This window comes from Dendropsophus ebraccatus, chromosome 11 (assembly GCF_027789765.1).
Source record: "Dendropsophus ebraccatus isolate aDenEbr1 chromosome 11, aDenEbr1.pat, whole genome shotgun sequence".
NCBI classification, from domain to species: Eukaryota; Metazoa; Chordata; class Amphibia; order Anura; family Hylidae; genus Dendropsophus; species Dendropsophus ebraccatus.
The window spans coordinates 65,234,245-65,256,995 of record NC_091464.1 but is presented as its reverse complement, the minus strand read 5'-3'; the positions used below and the strand labels follow the sequence as shown (position 1 = coordinate 65,256,995).

The 22,751-nt window shown below is 41.1% G+C and overlaps 1 protein-coding gene across 3 annotated transcripts in view; it reads right to left on the bottom strand.

The window, feature by feature from the left end:
* VGLL3 (vestigial like family member 3) overlaps window positions 1-17,469 on the bottom strand; it is a 46,760-nt gene extending 29,291 nt beyond the window's left edge. Inside the window, exons 1-3 of one of the 3 annotated variants that reach the window (XM_069945245.1) lie at window positions 17,389-17,469; window positions 15,421-15,592; window positions 986-1,158 (exon numbers count right to left, since the gene is read on the bottom strand). The gene's annotated coding sequence lies outside the window, so the exon portion shown is untranslated. Of the gene's footprint in view, window positions 1-985; window positions 1,159-13,670; window positions 13,758-15,420; window positions 15,593-17,388 lie in introns of those variants that run through there. The other 2 variants (XM_069945246.1, XM_069945247.1) reach the window with 2 other exon arrangements.
* Between the last annotated feature and the right edge of the window lie 5,282 nt (window positions 17,470-22,751).

Here is a 22,751-nt window from a genome sequence, read left to right as displayed (position 1 = left end):
GCAACCAATCAGATTCCACCTTTTATTTTCCAAAAAGTCGGTAAGGAATGAAAAGTGGAATCTAATTGGTTGCTAGGGGCAACTGAGACAGTTTCACTTTACACCATGTTTGATAAATCTCCCCCATGATGTAAAGTGAAACTGTCTCAGTTGCCCCTAGCAACCAATCAAATTCCATCTTTCATTTTCCAAAAAGTCGGTGAGGAATAAAAAGTGGAATCTGATTGGTTGCTAGGGGCAACTGAGCCTTTTTTCACTTTACACCATGTTTGATAAATCTCCCCCTTGGTGTAAAGTGAAACTGGCTCAGTTGCCCCTAGCAACCAATCAGATTCCACTTTCCATTACTCACAGACTTTTTGGAAAATAAAAGGTGGAATCTGATTGGTTGCTAGGGGCAACTGAGCCTGTTTCACTTTATACCATGTTTGATAAATCTCCCCCAACATCTGTTTTGATCCATTTTTTATAATAAAAACCAATGGAAAAAACCGGGCCATAGATTTTGCACACAAGTGCATCCATTTTTTTCCTCCTGTTTTTTGTCCTGTAAAATGTATACGTTAGGCGGATCGCGAACCCAGCCTTATAGGATTTGGCAATCTGCTAATCGTCAGGCCATATGTTACTGATGCCCCAGCCCAGGTCACTAAGAGTCCTCCCGAGAACTTACTCTACATAATGACATTTATCTCAGTGTCTTTTTCTGTCCTGCACACAGGTTGCTGCCCTGGTCACCAGGGATCCTGTTCCTGACTAGATCCATTTGCTTGTAATGGAAGAGAAAATATGCAGACATGCAGATGCTGACACCATTATGTATGGCCGGTGCGCTGTAATTACTGGCAAACAGCTGGATACGGGTAATTTACAGCCAGGGCAATGGAGATTGGCTCCCAAAAGGTTTCCAAATTATCCTGGAGTGAAGCTCTAAGTAAAAGACTATTATTTTATGTACTTTAGCTTTAGACGATATATAATTAACCTTTCTTGTGTATGTTTTATTATCAGGTTACTGTAATTGTTGCCTGTTCTTGTATGGCTGGATCCATTCAGTATCTGCATGTATTTTCCAGAGATCCTGTTAGGTTCCATCGGTTACCTTACTGCCTTCTGATATTCTACAAATACGGGTCTTTATCCATCAATTCTGGACTCCTGAAAAAGTTTAAGAACATTGATAATATGTAATAGTATATAATAGTTTAGTGTATAAGAATTGATCGAACATACAGTATATTCCATTATGGTCATTGTAAAGAGCACGGATACAAAAGCCACTAGCAATAAGGGTAAAGTTTCACACAAATAAATTATTATTATTATTATTATTATTATTATTATCATTATTATTAGAGATGAGCGAGCCAGATGATACGTCGGCTTCTGATTCCTGCTGTCTGCTTGCTCTGCGGAGGGAGTAAATACAACCTGAGGACCACCTGTCTGTCTTTTTGGATGTTCATCATTTTGGGGCAAAATTACAACCATTAGTTCGCAATGACGTCCGTGATTTCAAAATTATGGATGTTATTTGGCCTCAAAATGACGGAGGTCCAAAAAGATTAGCCAAAAAAAGGTGGCGTGTAAACCTAGCCATAGGCTATATCCCATTTTTTCAGGCGATTCTTAGGCTGTATCGACCCTCTCCACGGAGCAGGCAGACGGCAAGAATTAGAAGTCAGTTTTGTACGAACATAAACCCCGTCCGCCTCGCTCATCTTTAATTATTATTATACATTTTTCCAACAGATCCAAATAAACACTGATATATCCCATTGATCCATCGGGTCTGTTAAGGTTCTAATATTTCTAGCAGAAGGAAGTCTGCTGCAGGCTACGCTATTCCTGATCATGAGAACAAGAGTACTCCCCGCACGGTGATGCATCCACAACACAGCAGATCTAAAAGGACATTCCCACAATTACATTGAAATTATAAATCTTTGCAAATAACCTCCATTTTTAAAAACATTCCCTAGCATTGACCCTACTAAAGAACCAATGTCAGTGATTGATCGATATTGGGCATGTATTCCAGTAGTTCTGTCAGAATTGTACATTTGCGCAGCTTGGTGTGCTCCTCAGCTTGTGCTGTGCAGCCAAGAATATGCTGATTTTCTTAGTTTTTTTTGTGTTCTTTGTGCAGTATTCATAGCCAGTGTGAACACTTGTACTTGCCCCCATGTACCCGCACGCCTCTTAGTAAAGCCTGCAGAACCTGCATGTATCAAAGAGCTGAGGAGCAATCTGCACCTGCTTGAATTCTGCATGGTTACGTTTAAACCGGGCATAAACCATGATAAATGAAGCGCGCATTGTAAGTTTATTTTGACAACAGTTTGTATCTAAAGCTGCTTACATAACAGACAGATGACTGGGGGCAATGTTGTGTATAGGAATACTATAGCATTGTGACTTTATTCAGAAGCTTGGGGGGGGGGGGGGTAAATGATGGCATATCTTAGCTATATCAGGAATAGTAACAAAGTCTCCTTGTTATTTCCTCACCGTTATACAAATCTTGTTTGGTAAATATGTTTGCTGCTGAGAGGGGGAAATTTAAAGGTCACTTAATTAAAGTTTTTTTGTTTTTTACCTTTTCTCCCTGCCCAGTGGATGTTTACTCACTATTACTCAATAACAGACATAAACAGTACAATTGAGGGTGTTTGTGTTTGTCTATAAGGCTGCATTGATCAACAACATTGCATGGTTATTTGCAACTGCATGGGGATGCACCTGTATATACAGTCTATGTATATAGGACCAGAGCAGCAGCAAATCCCCATAGAAAACCTCTCCTGCTCTGGACAATTCCTGACATGGACACAGGTGGCAGCAGAGAACACTGTCAGACTGGAAAGAATAAACCCCTTCCTGCAGGACATACAGCAGCTGATAAGTACTGGAGGGTTAAATCTTTTTTTTATCTAGAAGCAGTTGACACATCTGTGTTACTTTCTGACACCAGTTGATTAAAAAAAAAATTCTCACCGGAGTACCTCTTTAATACCCCATTGAAATGTATTTATAAAGCATTCTTTCATACATTGACAGTTAAGGTTCCCCCTTTTTGGAGTTATGTTGCAGTACTCCCAAAAAACAACTTTTTAAAGGGGAACTATCAGCAGGTTGAACAAAGCTAACCTGCTGATAGTCCCCAATAGCACCAGGGATGTGTGTTACCTTCCTCCTCTGTGCCGCTGCCGTGCTGTTAGTCGGAGTAATCTTTGCTCCAGTGCATTATTAGGGGCATTGCCGCGTCATCCGGCCCTCCACTAATTATCATTAGAAGGGGCGGGCTGAATGACGCGGCATTGCTGTGAACAGTGCTCCGGAGCTTAAAGGGGTTATCCAGCGCTACAAAAACATGGCCACTTTCCCCCCTCGCTTGTCTCCAGATTGGGTGGGGTTTCAAACTCTGTTCCATTGAAGTAAATGGAGCTTAATTGCAAACTACACCTAAACTGGAGACAAGAGAGGGGGGAAAACTGGCCATGTTTTTGTATCGCTGGATAACCCCTTTAAGCTCCGGAGCAATGTTCACAGCACTGCCGCGTAATTCAGCCCGCCCCTTCTAATGATAATCGGTGGAGGGCCGGATGACGCGGCAATGCTCCTGACAATGCACTGGAGCGAAGAATACTCCGACTAACAGCACGGCAGCGGCACAAAGGAGGAAGGTAACACACATCCCTGGTGCTACTGGGTTTATTCTTTCCAGTTTGACAGTGTTCTCTGCTGCCACCTCTGTCCATGTCTGTCCTCTTGTCTCCAGTTCAGGTGTAGTTTGCAATTAAGCTCCATTTACTTCAATGGAACTGAATTTGAAACCCCACCCAATCTGGAGACAAGCAAGGGGGAAAAGTGGCCATGTTTTTGTAGCACTGGATAACCCCTTTAACCCTACTACAGCGTGGGACCAGTGCTGAGGAGGAAGGTAACACACATACCTTCATACTCAGCATCCCTGGCACTATAGGGGGCTATCAGAAGGTTAGATTCATCTAACCTTTTTATAGTTCCCCTTTAAGCACATAAGATGGCTACATCATAGTGAACCTATTTACTGTATCAACAAGTTTGCTTTACATAGTTGAATATTCTAGTTCGAAAAATAAGCAATGATTCTCATTGAGCAGCTTCATTTATCCATCAACTTCTGAGATTTTAGCGTGTTATTATTTCCATTGAGGAGATAAAACACTTAGCAGTCTCTAGCGGCTAAGGGCACTTTCCTGTACAAGTGTTAAGCGGGTATGCTTTATGCTTAATTTCACTTCTAGCTATTGTGAAGCAATTGCCATCATGCGAGCTGTTGACATTGAATTTATAAGGCTGGGTCAAAAAGCACATAATAGCAACGCGCTATCAATATATGTGTTGTCTCATGGCGGTACAACACAAAGAAAGCAGAATAAACAGCATTATGCAAGGATCTAATGGAAGCTGATAACTGTGCTCATTACCTGGGAGACGACTGGGAGAAGAAGACGCGGTAAAACTGTTCCAAAACTTTTGCAAAGTTGAATAAAACAGAGAAATTTTGTATAAAGTTTCAGTAAATCTTTAGGTATACATAAAAAATAGAAAATCCTATGCACAGATGAGAATCTCCTAAAAAAGTGTTGACTGGGATGGAAAGATTCCCAGGCTTCTCCCTGCATTGACTGTGCAAGGATTAAAGGGGTAATCCATTGAAAGTGTTTTCTTTCAAATACTTGGTTTTAGAAAGTTTCATAGATGTCATTTACTTCTGTTTAAAAATCTCAAGTGTTCTTATACTTATCAGCTGCTGTATGTCCTGCAGGAAGTGGTGTATTCTTTCCAGTCTGACACAGTGCTCTCTGCTGCCACCTCTGTCCATGTCAGGAATGGTCCAGAGCAGGAGAGGTTTTCTATGGGGATTTGCTGCTGCTGCTCTGGACAGTTCCTGACATGGACAGAGGTGGCAGCGGAGAGCACTCTGTCAGACTGGAAAGAATACACCACTTCCTGCAGGGCATACAGCAACTGATAAGTACTGGGAAACTTAATTTTTTTACATAGAAGTAAATTACAAATCTGTATAACTTTCTGACACCTGTTTATTTGAAAGAAAATATATATTTTTTTCTCTAGATACCCCTTTAACAGTGCAGAGACGAGAGGAGGTTAATATCAGGTCAAGTGCACACTAGCTTCCTGCTGCTTTATTCCCCTTATTTCCCCACTGTCCCCGGCTCTTCATATACTCCAGTAAAGTCATCTTGAGCTACTTCATAGAAGAGTTACAGGAAAGTGAGGTTCAGCCAGGCGAACTATTCATCTAATATATTACCATTCAGTCCCAATTGGTCAGACTGCCTCGTAAGTCCATTATACCTTGTTACAGTACATTAATAAAATCCATTTAGTTATGAAAGGTAAAATGAGATTTAGGAGCTAATGTACCCAAAGAATCAATAGAACAGGTAGATGACATGCGATTCTGCTATAAAAGGCAGAGAGCGTCCTTCTCAAGGAGATGTGTGGGTTTGCTGACATTTGCTGCTTTGTATTATGGGAGAGATGGCTGACTGGTAAATATGTAATGGACTGATTATATCTAAGTTCTGCTTCACTATAAGTGGAAAACAACCTATTATTGTGGACTTCAGGGAAACGATAGAAGCGGGGGGGGGGGGGGGGGGTATAAGGAAATGCTTTAAGGATTGTAACAAAGATTAGGAAAGCCTGACTACTGAGGATGCATCATTTTATATAGCTGGTTATTAAAAAGTTTATAAAAACCCAAATATAGGGACAGAAGAAATAAAGAGATTAATCTGCACAATCATCGTTGTGACTCAAATGGAGGAAATGAATAGCTAAAATGTCAGAGTGTTCTGATTACAGCTCTGAAGCCCGGTATAAAGGACATTCAGTCCCCTCAGTCTGTTTAGAAAGCAAAGCAGTCCCCTTTACCTAGTAATGGGGGTCCTGCAAATATTTATTAAAGGGGTTATCCAGTGCTACAAAAACATGGCCACTTTCTTTCAGAGACAACACCACTCTTGTCTCCAGTTCAGGTGCGATTGGCAATTAAGCTCCATTTACTTGAATGGAACTGAACAGCAAAACCCCGCCCAAGCTGGAGACAAGAGTGGGGCTGTCTCTGGAAGAAAGTGGCCATGTTTTTGTAGCGCTTGCTAACCCCTTTAAAGACCAAGGTTTAGAAAACTGATCCATAATCCCACTCCAATATTTCCGTTCTCTAAGAATAAAACATTGATGACCTGTTTTCAGGATGAGCCAGTAATGCTTTATTCAAGGAGACCTTTCTCACTCAATCATAAGAGCCATCACCACCCCGATTTAGCCTGGGATTGCCTTGCAGGTGATGGTCTAGTGAAGGGTAAGCTAATACACCTAGTATACTGTGCTGAAATATATCAAAAGTGTTGCAGTGTATTTTACTGATCATTGTCATTGTGCCCCCTGCTGGTCAAGTAGCCTAGTGTCATTTAAGAAATAAAGTTAGAAAAAAAGTAAAAAAAAAAAAGTTTTAAATTAATAACAAGACACTAAAGCTTTACCATTTAAAAATAAAATAAATTGTATTGCTGTGTATGTAAAAATCTAAACTATTAATATATCACATTTTAGTATCCTCTAGGCCAGGGCTTCTCAATTCCAGTCCTCGGGCCTCGCCAACAGGTTATGTTTTGAGGATATCTCATACAAAAACACCTGTGATAATACATGATTCACTGAGTATAATGATATCACCTGTGAAATACTAAGGACATTCTCAAAACATGACCTGTTGGTGAGGCCTGAGGACTGGAATTGAGAAGCACTGGCATAGAGGATACTAAAATGTGATATATTAATAGTTTAGATTTTTACATACACAGCAATATAATTTATTTTATTTTTAAATCACTGCTCTAGGCTATGTTCACACAATATATAAACAACGGCTGTTGTTTTCTATGAAGATTGCATTCAAGTCTATGGGCAAGGGCTGGAAATAATTGACACAATTATTATTTCAACCAACGTTGTTCAATACATTGTGTGAAACAACGGCCGTTGTTTGCATTGACTTTAATGCAATTCATTGCATTATGAAAACCAATGGCCATTACTTTCATAAAAAGTAAGTTGTGTTAACATAGTCATACAGTCAATGCTGTAAAAATTATTATTTTTGTCACCTTCTACTTTTGATTGCCCCTGCTAGCCAGAATCCTGCTCCACACTGACGAGGGGCAAATACCCTGAAACAGCTCTCTGTGCATGCATGCCTGGCTTTGGTATTTGTCATGTTGCATTACTTACAACCAAGTTAGACTTTGAAGCAAAAGGGGCCACCTTGGTGTTTCCCTATTTATGTTCCAGTATTGCCTGATCTCAGTGATTGCTGTGTCTTGTTGGTAAAATATAGATAGACATGACAGAGAGAGAAAGACAAATGATATAAAAAGATATACTGTAAATAGATATGCAGTCCCAGTACAGATCCTGCTTCTAAAACACTTATGCGGTGATTCTATATGTGCTTTACTATATTGTAGTCATATACTGCATATTGTCTACTACGTTGCCACCTAATGGTGAAATTTGTAAGTGCATATTAAAGAGGTCCCCATTCCTTCAGGGTATATTCCACTCAGGTAAAATATATGGTTAATCATCCCCACTACTGGAGACTAACAATTTATTCCATACATGTCATTACCTTTTCTGTCTCCTTCCCTCATTTCTGAGCTTCCTACTGAAGGCACAGAAAACCTTATAAGACCTGTTCACTCTCTCTCCCCCTTATACCCCCTCCCTTCCAACTTGACTCATGTAAAAATTGTTCCTGGCCTGCTGTATCTGCCGGCTGTATCTGGGGACCAGGAGGGCTGATCATAGTAAGGTCACAAGTAATTTGACTGTACATTCTCCGGCATTACCGATTGCATAGGCCAGAAACACTGATTACATTAGCTGGGAAGGGGGGGGGGGGGTAGAGAGAAAAGCTCACACACAGTTTTCTGTGTCTTCAGCAGAAAGCAGCAGCTCAAAACTGCGGGAAGGAGACTGAATAGATAAAAACAAGTATGGAGTGAATTGTTAGTGTCCAGGAGAGGGGATGATTCAGCCTATAGTTTACCTGAATGGAATATCCCTTTAGGTTTTATTATTCTTTGGAGGAGCCTCCCTAGAACACACTTTATTTTAGCTAACGGATACAAATTTGTGACCAGTTTAGTTGTAGTTTAGAGCAGAGTAAGGAGGAGTGAGCAGTGTTCTTCCTCCTCTTCTCTAATAGTCGCTTCACTAGCCAGGACTGCATGGAGATAACTTCTGGGCTCCAGACAAAAAGCCTAAACAACACAGTGATCCCCTTTACTCCTATCTAAAGGGGTAATAATACCTTGATAATGATGATTCTTTAGATAATTTGGAGACCTGACAGGGGAAGGAGTACCTCTTAGCAATCCTGGAGACTACAGGGGCCTTAGGCAAGGTCCAGGGCATTGTGGCTATCATATCACATATTCCATAAAGACCCACAACAGATCCTGTAACTCATGTTGCACGAGGACCTTATTGCAACACATTTAAACCCACTCAGGGGTAATTCAGGACAAATTTCCTACATCAGCAAAAGCAAGAGAAGATAGAATGGCCTATCTAGAACACTCACACACATAAGGGTTAGCTCCTCACATCTGCTGCTGCACTACTATGTGCCCTTTCAATGGTTTTGTAAATTTTCTTTGCTGGGTGGCAAGACTGTATGTTTTATACACCTGTGTCTAGTCACTTTATTGCACCACTACCACCATGAACAGCCCACTTTCTAATTGCCAGACATTACAGAGGGTGTGTCCCCTTCTCCTCATCTAGTCACTGCACACTTTACCCCTGGGTAACCACAGATAGATAGACAAACCCAGGATTAGCTACACACCTCTCTCGCTTGCTCACCACTTCCTGGAAGAATAGTTAGTCTAATCCCAGACAAAGAAGAGACTAGATCTGTTTCACAGCAGCTAGTTACCCAACTAAACTTCACCCCCAGGGGAGTCTCTAACCCCTTGCCTACACCGTGGATTTTTCTATACTCTAGACAGTCAACCACCTACAGAAAGGAGAGGAACACTAAGACAGTACCACACTAGAGCACAGTACAAGTTTAGCCGCTCTCTACTATCTTACACTCGGCTGAGTAGGAACGATACTACTAGCCAGCTCCACCCAGTGACAAATATCTGGGACTCGTACTACCCCATTAGGACGGAAACTCAACACTGAGGGGCAGAAGGCTCTTTTTGTCCTTTCCTATTCCTGCTGTTGATTTTTGCAATAAGTACCTAAGCACTGTTTGAAATGTTATTGTACTATATATATGTCAGGAACCGAGCGGCACGCCCGGTTCCTGCCTCTGCCAAGGTGCACGGCTTGATGGTGACTGAGAGCTGACCTAGCCATTTAGCTGTCTGCACCTAGGTTCCTCTTTCCTATATAAATACCGCAGTAAGTACTGTTTGTGGCAAGTAAGTAGGGACAGCTGGGGCGGGTGCCTGTCTAGGGCTGCAATTGTCTACTTGTCTTTCCAGTACCCTACCTGACAATATATTTTTGCTAAGTAAAGTTGAACTTTAGTAGTTCTAACCAAGGTCCGGTTGCTGTGAGGCTGGGGGTAAGTGTTACCACTCCTGGCCACATGCAATGTTTCTGCTTCCTTTCGAAGCCTTTCTCTAGACTTTTCATGATTTGGAAGTGCTGCAAAGTTCTTTGGATATAACTACAAGGAGATGTGAGTTCACACTCAAGTTGCTGGCGCTTCATCACACTACAACCTGAGGGCATTTTGTTGTTAAGTTTTGAAAGATAAATAGATAGGAGATAGAAAACAAATAGATGGATGGATGGATGGATGGATAGATAGAAGATAGATATTAGATAGATAGATAGATAGATAGATAGATAGGAGATAGATAGTACAAACTTTCTTTTCAATGTATAAATTATGATTCGTTCTGATTTTCTAGTCATTTTAGAATCATTACAACAATTAGATAATAAAGACGCAATTTCTGAAAGTTCTTATAGGAATTATTATTGGGGGAGGGAGGTCTATGATCACGCCACTCCATGGTAAACTTCAGTTGAACTGATAAGGTACAATGTACTACTCATAACCGAGCCCAGCAATAGAAATCTCAGCATAACGGGGGCTTCAAGTAATAGAAAAAACGGTTTGTGCTACTGAGATCGGTCTTGGCCGAGTGCTTCATAGCAACAAACGCTCATTTCTGTAGGTACTCAATGCATGGATTGTTCTGTCTGCTATCTGCATATACCCTATTCATTAACAATTAGAAACCTTTCTTACACCATCTAAGAGGAGCAGAATGCAGCCTATTAGTCTGAGGAAGTTACAGCCAACTAACAATAAGATCGTGGGTGTGCGTGTAGGCAGCGGAGAGTCTAGCTAACCCCAAGAGCTGACTTCAATGTGAGCTCTTATAATGTCATGCAGAAACTGGAGTCAATAATAGCAGCTGGTAACATGCAGAACGACTAAATAGCTTAAAAGTAAAGAAAGAGACAATCTACTATGTTATCTAACTATGTTATACATACTGTACCATTATTCTGTGTCTCTATGGGTAAGAACTCTAAAGGCCCTATTACACTAAACGACTATAGGCCGTATATGGCCGATAATCGTCTGGTGTAGTAGCAGGCAACAATCAGTCGACATGAACAATGGTGGCTGGTCGTTGCTGTCGTTTGTCTTTCAACATGTTAAAAGACAAACGGTCGTATTCGGTCGATATTGGCAGTTATGGCCCATAATCGTCCCGTGGAATAAAAGGCAACGATCAGCCGACATCGTTCATGCCGGCTGATCATTGCAGTTGTTTGTTTTTCAAACATGTTGAAAAACAAGCGGCTGTGATAGCAGCCATCTGCTGCTGTCGCCTTGTGGAATAGGAGTGGTGGCAGCATACCGCCACTATCCTCTATGGGCTGCCCAGACGATCTAGCGATCACCCAGGCGATCACCTGAGATATCATCAAAGAATGAGGGATTTCAGGCACAGATTTCAGTGTCTCTGTATTACGCTGCCTGTGTATTATGCTGCATGTGCCAGCAGGGACCTTCTGGATAGCAGGTGACAGGTAAGTCTTTTTTTTTCAATGGGACATAGAGAAGGGCCTATATACTACATGGGGCACATGGGGACCTATATACTACACGGGGGCACAGAGGGGGCTTATATAATACATGGGGTCACAGAGGAGACCTAGATACCACACGGGGACACAGAGGAGACCTAGATACCACATGGGGACACAGAGGGGACCTATATACCACACAGACACACACAGGGGACCTAGATACCACACAGGGTCACAAAGAGGGCCTATTTATTGCATGAGGCACAGAGGGGGCTTATATAATACATGGGGTCACAGAGGGGACCAATATACAACATGGGGTCACAGAGGGAGCCAATATACAACATGGGGTCACAGAGGGGACCAATATACTACATGGGGTCACAGAGGGGACCCATATACTACATAGGGGCACGCAAGGGATCTATATACTACATGGGGACACAGAGGGACCATTCTACTACATGGGGTCACAGATACTACACGGGGGCAATGAAGAAACCTATATACTGCATGGGAGGAAAGAAAGGACCTATATACTATATAAGGTGGGCACAGGGGGCCTAACACTATATGAGTACATAGAATGGGGCCTATTATATCGGGGTGGATTCTGCAGAGATAATTCTTGACTGGTAGAATATTTCATGGTGGCCAAGGCCATATGGAGAAGAAAAAAGAAGTGAAATTGTCACCTGTGACTGTCTCAGAGTCATTGGATGTAACTGCACTTTAATTTACTTAAATACCCCTTAAAGTGACTCTGTACCCACAATCTGCAACCCCCAAACCACTTGTACCCTCGGATAGCTGCTTTTAATCCAAGATCTGTCCTGTGGCAGGTGATGGAGTGATGCAGTTATTGTCCTAAAAAACAACTTTTACACCAGCAGCCCTGTGCCCAACAGCCGTGGCCTAGAGTATCTATGCCCTAACTTTTCACCACCCCTCCGTCCCTCCTCCCCTCCTCCCCACCCTCTTCATTATTAGGAATGCCCCTAGAACATTTTCTCCTGTCTGAACATTGCACAGGTGCCTTATCGATCCAGCCCATGTGCCGTGCTGACACAGGTGATGAATAGTAGAAAATCTGCTTGGGGCATTCCTAATGATGAAGAGGGTGGGGAGGAGGGATGAAGGGGTGGTGCAAAGTTAGGGCACAGATATTCTAGGCCACGGCTGTTTGAGACAGGGCTGCCAGTTTAAAAGTAGTTTTTTTAGGACAATAACTGCATCACCTGCCGAACGGACCCCAGGACAGATCTTGAATTAAAAGCAGCTATCTGAAGGTACAAGTGGTTTGGGGGGGGGCAGATTGTGGGTACAGAGTCGCTTTAAGGAACCTCTTGCTCCACCGCCCTTTATATTTGCTTATATGCACCTTATCAATGCACTGAAAATGGTTTAATGTTTTATTTTTTTAAGAATGAGCAAAATAAAGTGGATTAATATTCCAAATAGAAGAATTTAGACTGTAAGGGCTCTGCAATCATTTATACTGAGGATATATAGTCAGAAGACATGATCATTTAAATAGAGAAGAAAAAAAAAAAGGTTTTACTCATGTAGACACAAATCACGTTCAATTAAACATTTCTTTCTAGTTAACATCCAGTTAGTCAACAGAGTTTCCAAGACAGACATGATCTTAATTGTTGGATGAGAGAGCTCCATAGTATTCATTAGAGACGAGCGAACTAGCCGGATTTCTGGTTCGTATGAACCAGAAATCTCGGCGTCTGATTCACTCTGTCTGCTCGCTCTGTGCAGCGGGTGGATACAGTGTAAGGAATGCCTGGAAAACTGGGATACAGCCATTGGCATTGGCTGTATCCCAGTTTTCCAGGCGTTTCTTACGCAGCGTTCCTTACGCTGCAAGTTCGCTCATCTCTAGTATTCATGGCAATCAATGAACAACAAGAGACTTTTCCCATAAATACCAGTTCTGGCACTAAGAAACCCCAATTTAAAAATGTTATTCGATAATTTTTTGGAATTGAACGTGATGTACGTTTTTATACGAGGACTTTTTATCCAGCAAGTAGTGAATGAAAAAAGGAGAAAAAAATAAATTGCTAGAGGATGAAATAACCAAACTTAAATATGTAGGGAAAATGAATAAAGTAAATGTAGCTTATAATACACTACAGGAAATTAAAAAGGTGCCCAAAAAAAAAAGGTTCGGCCCACTAGGTGATTGTCATAAAAACCTAAGTAAATTAGAATTCAATGGGCGAAAAGTCCAGGTCTGTTTGAGCAAACGGGATTTAAAGCAGTGCAATGTTATAATGATAAAAGAAAAAGAATTTGTAAACCTTAAAGGTTTTTTTTTGGCTAAAATTACTATCAATGCCTGTACTGCACACGGAACAAGGATGGAAGAAATTGGTCTCCGCTCACTGTGTCGTGGTGACAACCTGTAACTACAGCTCAGCTCCTGTTCACTTGAATAGCCACTACACATTAAATGGAGACAAACTGCTTTCAATTGTTCACTGTGTAATACGGACGCTTACCGAATGTTGACCTTCTAGGAAAGTGGGATGGCCAATTACAATAAAACATTGAGGGGGAGATTTATCAAAGCGGTGTAACGTAGAATTGGCTCAGTTGCCCCTAACAACCAATCAGATTCCACCTTTCATTTTCCAAAGAATTTGTAAGGAATGAAAGGTGGAATCTGATTGGTTGCTAGGGGCAACTGAGCCAGTTTCACTTTACACCAGTTTTATAAATCTCCCCCTAAATCTCATACATAATCAGAGTGATGATAAAGCACCTGGACCTTGCTGGTTTGTTATAGAAGAAAAATCTGATACTTTCTTGCAAAAACTGCACCACATCTGCCCACAGATTGTGTGTGGTACTACAATACAGCTCAATTCACTTTGATGGAACCTAGCTGCAATACCACACCAAAAGAGCAGATTCACATGTCTGTAAGCTGGCTGTATACCATGGACTGAATTCTACGGGACTCCCGGCATCATAAGTCATTATGAAACAGTAAGCTCCAGAACAGCTACAGCTGTATACTGCTCAAATGACACGTTTGTTTCAGTTCAAGTGTGGAGATTACTTTATTATAATAAATTATGTTGCAGGGAGAGTTCATTCCATGAAATACAGTGTACAAATACACCGTATGTATATCACAGACATGTGAATGCAGCCAAACTGAGGACAGGAGCGGTGCTGTTTCTGGAAGAAAATGGCCATGTTTGTCTAAGCCTTTAGGGTGCCTTCACATGTACTGGATTTGCAGCAGATTTCACGCTGCCAGTTTGCAGCGAAATCCGCTGTGAATCCTGGTGCAGTGAACTTCAATAGGGTTATATACCCGGCCCCTTTAACCCCCCGCAGCCCGCAGCATACATTACCTGCTCAAGGCTACCGTCGGCTCCTGACGGTCCCCTCAGCCAATCAGTGCATGGCCCCACTGCAGTCACTGATTGGCTGAGAGGGATCAACGGGAGCCGGGAGCCTCACATGCAAAAGCGGCGCCGAGTAGGTAATGTATGCTGCGGGCGGCAGGGAGTTAAAGGGGCCGGGTTACATAGTCGAAGTGATGGAATGAAAATTCCGCTGCAGGTATGTAACCATATTGAAGCTCACTGTACCAGGATTCACAGCGGATTTCCGCTGCAAATCCGGTACGTGTAAAGCTACCCTAAAGGACATTTCTACTACTCAGTCAGTATAATCAGTTTGACAAAGTAGCCAGTTAGAAAAATGGGCGAAAAATCTGGAGAAGTCATTTTCTATAGAACTGAAATAAAGCTGAAGCACGGTCAAATAAAACCCCTTCATGTAAAACAGTCACATAAACTGCACCCACAATGGATTTAATCCTCTATGAAAATTAGTCACAGTTTTCCAAACTTTTCACAGGTTTGCTGGAGGAAGTATGGTAGTAAGGCCACATTACTACACAAGGTGGAATGCCCTATATCGCTAAGCTTTAGGAATTCCGTCTTTGATCTTATATTACAAGTAACAGGTTGGGCACTTCCCCGGTTGCCAGAACTGGCTTTATGACATATTTAGGCTGAAGTCATTTTGCAAAAATGTAGACGTTAAGTTTTACATATTTTTAGCAGCGTGTATTTGCATCACTCAATTAAGTAAAGCAGATGTAATATCAAAGATATCAGTAATCTAAAGGATTAAGAGCCAACATATGTTTGATGAAATTTCCCTATTGTTGATCATAAAATATATTATAAAAGATTGGAAGATTGGCAAATATGGATAAAGGAGGCTTACTCATTGGAAAAATTTAATTAAAGAGTTCCTTTCCCTTTATATTCCACTTCTGCTTTCTCTCTTTATATCTTCTTCTTCCTGTTCTATTTTTACAGTATATTTTCCTTTGTGTATAGGATACGGCTTGGGAAACTTGGATGGTCGCAATTGACGAGTATATAATGGAAGCTGCCTGCATGTTGGGAAATAGAATAAAGATATATGCTAAGACTATGAGAACAAAACAGACACATGCAGAGTATGCCAGCAGAGTATGCAGCGCTTTGGACATGTCTGGCCCATATACATCAGTTCAAATTTACTTTAGTACAACGTTCCGCTGTCTGGGCCTTTCAATACTACCCGTATGGTTGTATTATTTTCATACAATAGTATGGTGGACATATATGCAGAAAAAATTTCTAAGAGCTATAGCGCTTTTATTTTTCCACCTATTTATTTCTGTGCTTTTCCTAATTTCTAAAGGGCGTTTCCAAAAAGGTTTCCACCTATTTTTTTTGCCCCATGATCTCTAATTTTTATTAATATCATATTGGTGTACATGAAAAAATTGTAGCAAAGTAGCTTACCCCGCCCGTCGCTACTAGCGATCGGGACCTGTCACTTGTCCTGTCACTGACTACCTATCTATAGTGATCGCAGCGTTCAGGTGTTAATGACAGGCAGCTGCAGGATCGCAGCTGCCTGTCATCTCTGGACATACAGATCAATCTATCACACACATCAAAAGCCCCTGAATTCAAGAAGGTATATTTACGTTTCTGTTTCATGGGGCATCTGCAGCAGGAATGTGTATGTATAGATAGGGGTTAATAGAGAAGTCCAGGCATCTTCAAAAAGGGGCAGCCAGCAGGGGCAGGGGGGAATGTATTAACCAGTCCTTACTTACCTCTCCCAGTGCCTGCATTGCACCGCATGACCGTGTTGTGATGAAGTCACGACTCTGGGGAAAAGGCCCGTCCCAGTAAGAAACCTATGTTCTATCTTGAATCACTTTATTATGGACAACCCTTGTTCCCCCATGAGTCTCTATAGTACTGAAGAATCCTTGCTCCTTCACCTGTCATGAATAGATAATTAGAAGCAACCTACTTTCAGGAACAGAGGGGACAGTAAAGTGTGAACTAAGTGTCCTTCTTTAATCTGCACCTAGGGTTAAAACGATAAGGAGAGTAAGGATGTAAACCAGCTCAGCCCTGTGCAATTAGGAGATGGCGTTCCTGTTTACAATGAGGCCTTGCATATAATTACAAGACACTAAATAATCCAACTATTTCCAACTAATAACCTGCACGGAGGTACTTAGAAAAGAAATAATGGCCTAAAAAAAGAAACAATGCAGATTGGGATGTGATGAGACATCATTTAGCAGAACACCATGCAGAAAATCGGCATTCTAAAGTATCATTAAAACACAAGGGTCTATTGAGTGGCCGAGAGGATGCTGAACATGATAACGCATGCTGTAAAATAAAGGAATGCTCTTCTCTCTTGTAAACAGATGCAACTAAACAAAAATTTATAACAGGGAGTTATCATTCCAAAGGATCAAACAAAAAAAAATAGGACTACCTACTATTTTAAATGATATTCAGAGATACCAAGAGGGTAAGGCCCAAGCTCTGAGGATACAAAGGAAATAGCCCCTTTGCAGCAGGTTGTAAACTGCCATTAGTTTGCCCTACTTAATTACCTACCCTGCTTAATAAGGGCATCATTTTAAATTTATTTCTTAACTTCTTAGTACTATAGAAATAAAAAGTTGGTTTGACTTGCTAAACAGTTTTTGCAACTCTTTTCTCAACCAGTGGACACAAACCATGCCTCTATTGGGGGGCAAGGTATGAATTATTTAAAGGGGTGGGGTCACAGAGAATGAGGCCTATAGTGATGCACTGTGTTAAATGAAACATGTTCAAGATTTACAGGCATTTCTTAAAATGTATTTTTTGAGAGATATAGACTCACTAATCCCCCATGTGCTACTTAGTTTCATAGCCTGTTGTCCTTGGTAACGGCCCGCCAGGCATCCACCTTCTTGGGACGCTCATGCTCAGTTTAATCCCAGTAACATGATCTGTCCCATTAGTACTGGCAGTTGATTTTCACTTCACATGCAGCAAGGGGGATTGTGGGAAAGTGTCTGTACTGTTGACTGTTTCATGACACCACCCCTTTAGGGTATGTTCACACTTACCGGAACCGCAGCTTATTTTCTGCTGCGGATCCGCAGCAGATCCGCAGCAGATTTCATTTAAATAACTGAACACAGCATCAAATCTGCACCATCAAATCTGCTGCGGATCTGCTGTGGATCCTGTAGGTGTGAATGCACCCTTAAAGAGGTTTTCCACATTAAACTAACGTATCCCCTCTTCACAGGATAGGGGACAAGTAAGAGATCGCAGGGGGTCCAACCTCTGTACGACCCAGACATCTCTAGATTGGCCCCGCCTCCTTCTTACACCTCCATAGGAATAAATTGAGCTGCGGGTCACTTGTCATACCCGCGGCTGTAGTTATAATACAGAAGCCAGGCCCAACTTGGAGATTGCCGAGGGGTACGGAGGTCGCCCCCCCCCCCCCCCACACACACACACACATACACACACACAATCTTTTACTTGTCTCCTATCCTGTGGAAAAACTCTTTAACCCCCCAGCCCTAACCCACCTTGGAGGCCATGGTAAAGAAAAGAAAAAAATACTGTTACCTTTTTGTTTGTTTTTTTAATTTTGGAATGTTGATTTAATTTATTTTTCCTTTGTTACCCAATCTGATTCATATCTTTTGTCAAGGTCTACCTGAATTTGCCACATTATAATAAATGGGATTATTTTTGTTTTTTCTGATACAACATCACCATTCTGTTCATCCTTTTCACTGCTCATATAACTCCCACAGAACCTATGATTTTCATTTTCATACGGGCAGAAAATCCTCTTTGTGCCTTCATACAAAGATGGTGGCACAGGGAAATTAGTAAGGCAGACAGTAGATGTTATTATGTTATATCTGTAATACAGGTATATGAGGCCTTAGACACACAAGCACCCTCTGACTTACTAAGGTCATTAAGAGATGAAACACCATTGTAGTAAATAGTGGGCACTGAGTTGTATTTCCATAAGCAATGCTGCTCTAATACATAGGCAAAAAAACTATAGAAAATGGCAAACCTTTAATTTTGGGTACTACTATGTATATACACTCCGGCCGGGATTCCCTCAGCCTGCAGCACAATGTAAGTTCTGTATGAATCACGGCCGTTGTTGCCGTTGTACAACAATGGTCGTGATTAACACAGAACTTACGTTGTGTGAACATAGCCTGCAGCTGCAGAAGATCCTCACTGCCTGCTCCACTCTGTCTAAGCTACTCTGTCCTCCCCCTACCTTCTGGAGGTCACATGATCTCTGTCTTTTCGGTTTCCAGGCAAACTGTAACACCACATCTGTAACCCTGACCACCACTGACATCACACCAATCAGTAAGCACCTAGCCAAGGGGTGGAGAAAGAACAGAACAGTGACAGCCTCCTGAGTAGTATATAGGAAAGGTAACACAGTTGTTTCATCTTTCTCTATCTTTCTAATCTATCTATGTGGATGATGAAGAGATATATAGATAGATAGATAGATAGATAGATAGATAGATAGATAGATAGATAGATAGATAGATATTTTGTTTATAGTTGGCAGTTAGTTCTAAGATGCAGTGCATGTTGGGAGATGTAATTTCCCGGCCGGGTGCCATGATGTAAAACTGGGAACATTGGTAAAAGTTTCAATCTGGGGTTAGAAGCAGCATAAACAATGGGTCAATGGGTCAAATGAGCAATCAGTAAGTGATTACCTATATCAGTAAGTACCTATATGTTTTTTGTGCATTTTTTTTTTTTTATGTGATTGCTGAGTTCCCCTTTAAACTTCCATTTTGTATAAGGCCCCTGAACATGGATCTGCCCTCCATGATGTTGTCCTTTATTTTCTTGCATCGCCAACTTCACCCACTTGCGGTTCATCTCCCCCGAGTTGGGAGGTTAACTCAGTACAGCATCTCCCGTCCTTTAAGTAACATGATGAAGCCTTGTTTCTGACAGAATTATCTTGAGACAAACAATAAAACATAATTCTCTTTCTCAGGTTGTGGAGTTTATACGGAGAGCAGCAGACAGAATAATGAAAGTGCCCATGTGTTCTAGTGGGATTTCATTTTCTACAAGCAGAAGAAATCATCATTGCTCTGAAATAAATGCGCTTAGCACAAATTGCAAAAATATTTGTCTGGCTGTTTTTATATTGTCTACATCCCTTAAGCTGTCGTCTTAGACAACCCTTACGGCAAACCTTTTCTCCTTGTACACAAAACAAGGAAAATAACTATGTAAAAAATCTTAAATGGGGTTCTCCGGGAAATAAAGAGAATGGAATAATGCAACAGTACAATACTGTAAAAATACTCATAAATACCTTTCATTGTCTATGGAGTAAACATTAGGATAACTAATATAGAAGCTGTTATGTTAGTAAACACAAAACCCATCCTAGAATCTGCACCACCGTCAGGACAGGATACATCAGGATATAGTGCTCAAAACTAGCGTTACCTGCTATATGTAAATGTACAGAGTACATCTTTAGTAAAGATTGCTATTCTATTACCGTAGCAAGCTGTTCAAGGAGCAGGGACACCTGTCTTAGGTGTCCCTGCTCCCTTTCATGAATTATGATTTAGTGCATACTTACTATTAGTGTAAGGTGTTATGGACAGAGAAGCAGGGACACTATTAGATTTTCTAATCCGGGGAATCTTTGCCACTGCCCAGAAGTAAACCAGCAATGCTTTATGCCTACTGACTTACTTTTAAAGGCGTACTCCAAAGAAAAAAAATGTTTTCAAATCAAGGTATACAGATTTGTAAAATACTTCTATTTAAAAAAACGGAAGTATTCTAGTACTTATCAGCTGTTGTATGCTCTGCAGGAAGTGTTGTTTTCTTTCCAGTCTGAGACGGTACTCCATGCAGCCACCTCTGTCCATGTCAGGAACTGTCCAGAGCAGCAGCAAATCCCTATAGAAAACCTCCCCTGCTCTGGACAGTTCCTGACATGGACAGAAGTGGCAGCAGAGAGCACTTTGTTAGACTGTAAAGAATACACCACTTCCTGCAGGACATACAGCAACTACATACAGCAAGTACTTGAGGTTGTTGTTTGTTTTTTTTTGTTTTTTTTATAAATAGAAGTCATTTACAATCCATATAACCAGTCTGGAATACCCCATTAATAGATTACCTGGGTCAGGTGCTCTTTGTCTGACCCAGGGAATCTGCACCTGTGCTCAGAAGTACACAATGCTTTATACATTGCTGGTTTACCATATACTTTGTTGAGGTAAAGAGTTTGCAGAAGGTGCAAATCCATAACCGAAAGGGGGTGGGGGAAATGGCCAAACATTAAGCCGTATTATACATATAATAAACATCCCAGATATTAGCATATATAAAAGAACATGACCTCAAGCATGAGTATGAAACTTTTTTTTTTTTTAATCGATTCTCTGTTTATTAATTTTCAACATTTAAAATAAGAATAGAGATAAACAAAATCTATGCCCAACATGTAGGCAAGTCAAATGGGCATGGAGGCACAATGACAGCGAGTATGCAGGACAATGTAAAAAGTACAATCAGGTACAAATAGAATAAAATATAAGCATATAGTACTATACATGGTCCGGGCATACATTATAGCTAGCTAAAGAAGAAGGGGAAGAAAGTCCAGAGAGCCTTGTTGGCAAGAGGCAGGAAAAGGGTTAGATGCCAGCAACCCTATAAGACCACTTCTAAGCAATATAATAAATTGATAAACAATATACAAAACTGATAAGAAAATTGTATCTGTAAAAAATAACTACCTCAATAAAGAAGAGAAATGATGGGTCAACTAGTCAACAATACAGTGATAGATCAGAAGATAACTGTTATAGCATGCAACACTGGAGTAGATGTAAAGAGAAAACACCTAAAAGGGTAAAAGAAGGTAGGGGAGAGGGAATGTACATGGCCTGTAAGACTGGACAGACAAGTTTGGAGGTCATATTACCCCCTTGGACCTACAGGGAAGGGCTTTACTTTAAACAGACTGTGTCAGTAGGTTTATGCTGTCCTGTACTAGCATAAACTAGTGACAGAGAAGCCGAGCAGAATGATGTATCACTTACATTGTTCTGTGCGGCTGATCCAGAGATCTTCTCCTGAATAACATGGACAATAAGTAGTCCTCTCCACTAGGAGCATGTGCTCAGTAGTCCTAGATATTCATGAGAAGTAGAAGACTTCTCCTACCAGCTGCTGATTGGCAGTTATCTATCTACACTGTGTATAGGCAGTCAGCTATCACTCAGCAGTTGGAGGGCGGGGAAGGGGTGTGGCAAGAATTCTATTCTCCTGCATATCAGGAGAATGGTGAAAAAGTGATGTAAGTAATACACCAATCTGTTTAGCATTTATAGCACTAGTCTAAGCTGCCCTCATTTAAGTCAGCATAAAACTAGTGACAGATTCCCTTTAAGTGACCTTATACATTATCCTATGGAGATGTTGGGTGCAGGAATCTCTAACTTCAGGTAATGTCTTTTGCATTTACATTATTAGTGTTCAGAGAATCATCATCCTTTATAAAGTACGCCTTGTATAATCAGCTTGGCAGGATGCTTATTATTCTCTTAAATTGCAGTAATTTCCTACACATGCTTTATTACAGCATTTAAATGAAGATATTTATTGCTTATGTGGGACTCATCTTTTCTGGCCACATTCATCCCATCAGCATTGTAATTATAAATCTTTCCAATTACGGCTCTCATTTTCTGCAGTTCTCTCAGTCATTGTGTAATTTTATCTATTAGTGTAGTTTGGATCTTGTCATCACGTCCTGTCATATCGCCTAACTTTCTGATACAGGCCAGATCTGCTGTATTAAAGGGGTTATCCAAGATTACACAGAACACAGCTACTTTCTTGCAAAAACAGTGCCAACCCTGTCCTCAGTTTGTATGTAGTATTACAATTGATCTCCATTAACTTCAATGGAACTGAGCTACAAGATCCACACCAAAACTGAGGACAAGAGTGGACTTTGCCACAGGAAACTACCCTCAGAGAAGGACCTCGGTGACCACCCACTGAAGGAGTGCTGAGTCCGGGACTAGGTGCTCTTCATCTGTGGTAGAAGTGCAGGATGCAGCTTTAGGCTGGGTTCACACCACGTATATTTCAGTCAGTATTGTGGTCCTCATATTGCAACCAAAACCAGGAGAGGATAAA